Source organism: Galleria mellonella, unplaced genomic scaffold, assembly GCF_026898425.1.
Source record: "Galleria mellonella isolate WM207_F2 unplaced genomic scaffold, CSIRO_AGI_GalMel_v1 utg38, whole genome shotgun sequence".
Lineage (NCBI taxonomy): Eukaryota > Metazoa > Arthropoda > Insecta > Lepidoptera > Pyralidae > Galleria > Galleria mellonella.
Window position 1 is genome coordinate 1,789,307 of NW_026442090.1, and position 6,079 is coordinate 1,795,385.

Genomic DNA, 6,079 nt, shown 5'->3' on the forward strand with positions numbered 1-6,079 from the left:
GAAAAGAGAGGTGCGATAATTATAATACATACTAAAACAGTGTATGAATCAATTGAGATTTGATACACGGATAAACCATAGCACAGAAAATTAAATACATTTATTACAAACTCACGCAATCAAATCCGCCGGACACAACTAGTGCTGCACAATAATACCAATATTCTATCAATTTGGCCATTTAGATAACCGAAGTGGTTTAGTTAATATAGAAGACATATAAATAACAAGGGTCTTTCATACTAAGCCGGCCTCGTGACCCAGATTTTGGTAATCTATTGCGGAGTCAATCGATGGGACACATTTTTATACTACCTCAGATTGAAATTGACAAAGTTAGAAAATCTCGACATAGCATCCATAGATTTTAGTTAGTTAGATAGAAACTGTAAAAGCAGTTCATCATATTCATCATCATCACTTTTGATCTCTATCGTTGTTTATTTGTGTTATCGTATATAATCTATAGGTATGTAGGTATATTTATACGAGTATATGTATATTTATACATTTATTTATATTTGTATGTATGTATTTTTATTACATATTTGTATATTTATGTAATATTTGTTTAATGTATTCATGTATGTTTATTTATATAATCGTAATGTGCAGTAGTTCTCTATTGTATGTGTTACAATTTTTTTCACTGCATAATAAAATTTATGTTTAACTAAAAGTTGACTGGGAGAGAATGCTATATAGTATTAAGTCCGCCTTTTGTACCAGACATTTTTTTTGTGATGTGGTCAATAAAGTTATTCTTTATAAATAAATAAAATAAATAGATATATAATTTATTTACATTACTTACAGCACACAACTCAGATATTAAACAAATATATATAAACATATATAAAAAGCGAGATAAAAGAATACATATACAAAAAAATACATAAAAGAAAAAACATAATTTTTACCTTTCGTTTCTTATATATTACTTTAGTTTATTCTTAAATTTTATTTTACTCCTTTATATTCTTTGGAGATCCACTTGATAGGGTATATCATATTGCTAGCAATGAAACTGGCAGTCCGCATTACTAATAATCTCTTTCTCCCCAAAAGAACTAATATATTTATAATACATGAATATATCAAATCTATTTAATGACGCACCGCTTACTTATTTCTCGGTTTATCTAATAGTTGACTGGTAGAGAACACCGTCCGGTGTTAAGTGCGCCAATTTAACATAGAATTTTACTGTGAATTAAAGCTTTTATAAATAAATAAATATAGGTTACTTTAAATCCTCCGAGGAGCAATAGCGGGCACATTGCTTTCCATAAACGAGTTACTGGGTTCGATTCCCAGTCGAGTCAATTTAAGAAACAAACCTTTCTGAATTGTCCTGGGTCTGGGTATTCTGGTTCGGTCCTTTAGATGTTTGTAACATGGTTCTTCATAATTCTCTAGCTTGACAACATTCATCATTGTTTCGCATAAAATAAGCAACTTCAATTATAAATACGTATGAGAAGTATCGTAGTTTCGCTATATTGTTACACATATAAGTTTTCCTTCGGAACAAACATTTTTCTGTTATGCAAATATAAATAGCAGTATTTAATATCACATAATGAAAATAAGAACAACATGAGAGTATTTATACTTTATTGTACACAAAAATTACATTGTTTTAATTTATTTTGAATAAAGATGTACAATGGACGAGCTTAACTTTGGAAGAGTTTTCCTCCAGCAAACCCTGAATGGAGAGGAAGCATTAATTATCAGCAGGCAATGTGTGTACAATAAGAGTAAAAATTTTATTAATTGAAAAACAAATATGTGAAAATCGATTCACAATTTTATGTGGCTATGATAGGCATCAGAATCGCCTATCATAGTCATATAAAAAAGGGAAAAAATTAAGATGTCCTTGTTTTCAATGTAACATAATAATAAATAATTTAATAAAAATATGACTCTGAATGCAGAGTAATGCATTAAGTTTTTTTGAAATATAGCTTAAAGACAGGGGTTCAAAATTTATGGTTTTTTTTTTATACAACTTAGAATGGCAAACAAGCTGACGGCCCACCTGATGGAAAGTGGTAACCGTCGCCTATAGACATGAGCAGTACCATGGACATAACAGAGTATACTGTTTCGCCTATGATACATCCCATGCGTTGCCATTCCTGAGGACTCAGGTGTTATTCCTCTGTACCCAGTAAATTCACGCCATATCCGACCCTTCAAACCAAAACACAGCCATGCAAACACAACTGCTTCACGGTTGAAACACGAATGGGACAGAGGTACCCAAGCAATCGACTTTTGTACAAAGTCTCCCCCTGGTATTTCTTTATTTTTTGTAAAGCCTCTCTTTAGTATCCCACTGCTGGACCAGACCTTCCTTAATTCTTTCATAACAGCTACCCTTAGATTATATAGGTCAAGTAATGTGTCAAAATTTTGTCAGCTAATTTGACGTTTGTCTGGCAATTTTTTTTTAACTCTTCTTTGCATAATTGTTTTTATTGGTGAAATAAATCAAGGTGATATAATTCATGTTTAAAATGAAAGGAAAATGGTTAAAAAAATAAATTTGACAGCTATGGTTTTTTTCTACATTAGACATTAAAGAGGTATCCAGACACGATCAACTTAAAGTGAAATTATTTTTTTATATAATTTTTGGGCATTTAATGTTATGATAGAAATTTCCACCATCAAGAAAACACGCTTTTTCAGTGTTACAAGTAATTGAATTCACCAGATCAAATGAAAGGAATAATTCCCCAATCAATGGACTTTTCAGATTTGAAATCGAAATTTTAGTTGTAATTGACTATATGTACAGCTAACACATTTACTACAGAAAACGATGGCAGAACTAAACGCGGAAGGTTCAATACCTCCAATATCCCGGAAAATGCTTGTATTTCCGCGTTTTCCTTTACAAGGAAATAATTTCTATATTGCTACACCTGTTGAATACAGTTCTAACAGTACATGGGACTGTTATTATCAAATTGTTGAAGAAAAAACCGTAATAATATGTATAAAACATTCTTTTTTAATGTTTCAAATTAGCTTGTATTTTTTGTGTATTTATTATTACTTATTATACCATACGGTAATAAATAAAACAAAAAATAGGTAATTATGATCGCTGGTAAAAGTTAATGACAATTTGTCTATAAAAGTGAACATAAAAAAATCATTGCGTTCAAAGTATTTTTTTTATACGACTTAGAATGGCAAACAAGCTGACGGCCCACCTGATGGAAAGTGGTGACCGTCGCCTATAGACATGAGCAGTACCATAGACATAACAGAGTATACTGTTTCGCCCATGATACCCCCCATACGTTGCCATTCCTGAGGACTCAGATGTTATTCCTCTGTACCCTGCAAATTCACGCCATATCCCACACTTCAAACCGAAACACAGCCATGCAAACACAACTGCTTTACGGTTGAAACATGAATGGGACAGAGGTACCCAAGCAATCGACTTTTGTACAAAGTCTCACTCTGGTAGGCAGAGGGGGTCTACCACGGAATGATTCATGTTTTTGTTTATACCGAAATCGGCCCAGTAAATGGAGCTTAACATATTGCTAATCACAAATCCTACCAAAAAAGTCGAAAGGAATATTTTAACAATTTTTGTATTTTTAAATGTTATGTATCATATACTTATACATATTATTTACTTTTAACATCAAATTTACGTATCTTTCAGCGTCGAAATTCGGAAAATATTTCATGGTAGGCTCTCTGGACTTAAAGGTTATTTTTAAATATCAAACGCCGTTCTCAAAGGGAGACGGTCTAATTATATTTCATAATTTATTTTTGCGCATAAAAGATTAAATTGTTATGTATCTTTGTGGAGTTTATACAAAAATGCTTTCGTGGGAGGTTAAGCATTTTCACCAAAGAAACGCATGAGAAATGTTGTCTTAGAAATACTGACGAATCGAAAGAATTATATAAGTATATAGGTATCATAAGCTACTTGAATTTTATTGTAATAATTGTAACATTGGTCTTGTCGTTTGGGGATAGAATGGGCCACTCCTCCTTCTTCCTTGGTTGTCGTAAGAGGCGACTAAGGAAACTTAATGATCAAGGGATGGACAGCAGTGATTCTCTTAAAGCATCGCCACTACAAGCTACTAACCACTACTAAGAGGGGGAAAGGGATTGTTGGTAATGGAGACTGAGAATCCCATTCCTAGTAATATACCCAACCAGGTCGACTTTCTCGCGGTTCCCCCTGGAAACTATCATGGTTAATTCCTGATGAATTCACCATGATGGGCTAAGTGGCCTGTTTTCATTCTCATCTATCACCCTTCACTGGTGCTCCGCCAGCGTATCCCGTTAGCGCAGACGGGGTTACCATACCATTTTCACCCCTCAAAAAAAAACCACTACTAAGAAACCCCATTTAATGGGGAGGCCTATGTCCAACAGTGGACAATTAACGACTAATATGATGATGTTGATGATGATGAATTGTAGCATTATCGTAAGATATTGAGTAAACTAGTACTTTATGTATTACAGAATTTGTACGAATTTATAATTGCACTCATATGTACTTAGTTTTTAAGTGCTAATCTTGTCAAGTATAATTTTTTTTTATTATTATTATTATTTTAAATAAAATTCACATATCCCCTCTTAAGGAGAGGAGATGGCGCATTAACTTCTAACAAAAGCACAATCGATCGGGGTTCAGGGCCCCAAGAAGAGAAACTGGTGTACAATGCGAGCAGTATTTAAGATGCTGGCTAAGATACAAAAAAAGTAGTTTAAGATAATGTTATTTATTATAAATGTCAAAATTTGATTTAATAATTTATATCTGGTACAAACTAATATATTTAAAATTTTGTAGGCCCTGGTTGCCTTAATTAAAGAATTTATTTATTATTATTATTAAGAGCACCGCTTTCTGCATCCTTCCCGGGATTGAACCATCTCGCATTCTTAAACGTCTGAGATATTGTTCTACACTGGTTGGGAGAAGACCATTCACCGATAGAACGATTGGGATGCTTTTAGTAGATGTCAACTCTCACATTTTGATCACCTCGTGAACCGAGATATTTTCTCTTATTCTTGGTTTTTAGGAAGTTCTCGTCATGCGTCGAGGTATTTTTGGTGGAAGTCACCATACCGATGACTTCCACCAAAAATACCTCGAGAGTACATGATTCATCATCACGATATCAGGTTTGTTCGCCTGTTAACCTTCAAGAAAAGAGCATATTCCTTCTTAAAAGGCCGGCAGCACCCCTGTCTTTGGTATTGTGGGTGATCATGGGCGGCGGTAGTCACTTACCATCAGGTGAGCCGCAAGATCGTTTGCCCCCTGTGTTGGAAAAAAAATCGAGCAACGCTTACTCGCTTGTAAAAAAGTTGATTTTTTTTTGGTATAATCTCTAAAATATATAATTAATTCCTAACGGCATTTAAGGAAATAGACAATTTAAATGTATTTAAGAAAAAAACAAAGGAATATTTGTCAGCCAAATGTTACTATACGTTACATGACTAATACAATGATAAATATTAGACATACAATTTAATTATTTTTATTGTCATTTTTACATTTTATTATTAATATTGACATTGTTTTTATTGTTATAATTTATTATTACACAAAAACTTACTTTAATTTTATATTGTACATGCCGATATGGTAGAATGTGGAATAATGGACATGTAAATAATATTTTCATCTAATATATGTACCCATATTCGTGCTTTAAATGATTTAAATTTGAATTTGAAAATTAAAAAAAAAACCCATTACATATACGTACACATTCACGCATGTACAGACATCATCTGTTTATGTCGCAGTAATAGTCTTGAGTTGCGCCGTTCTTACATTAATTTCCCTAAAATCGGATCACATTAATAATAAAATACTTCCCAGATAACATTTACAGACGACGATTTTTTTATTTATTTATGTAAAACAAATATTTACAGAAAACAATATCCCTCGTTTGCGAAGGCCATTGATTGATACGCGAAGAGATATTTTTATCCGAGTATGCATTCAAAAGCTTAAAAAACAATGAGATTACGCGGAACGCTTGTA

The 6,079-nt window shown here is 32.7% G+C and overlaps 1 protein-coding gene across 1 annotated transcript in view; it reads left to right on the top strand.

The window, feature by feature from the left end:
• The window catches only part of LOC113522598 (uncharacterized), a 407,257-nt gene that overhangs the window by 363,817 nt on the left and 37,361 nt on the right, over nt 1-6,079 (top strand). The gene's annotated exons all lie outside the window — the stretch shown is intronic.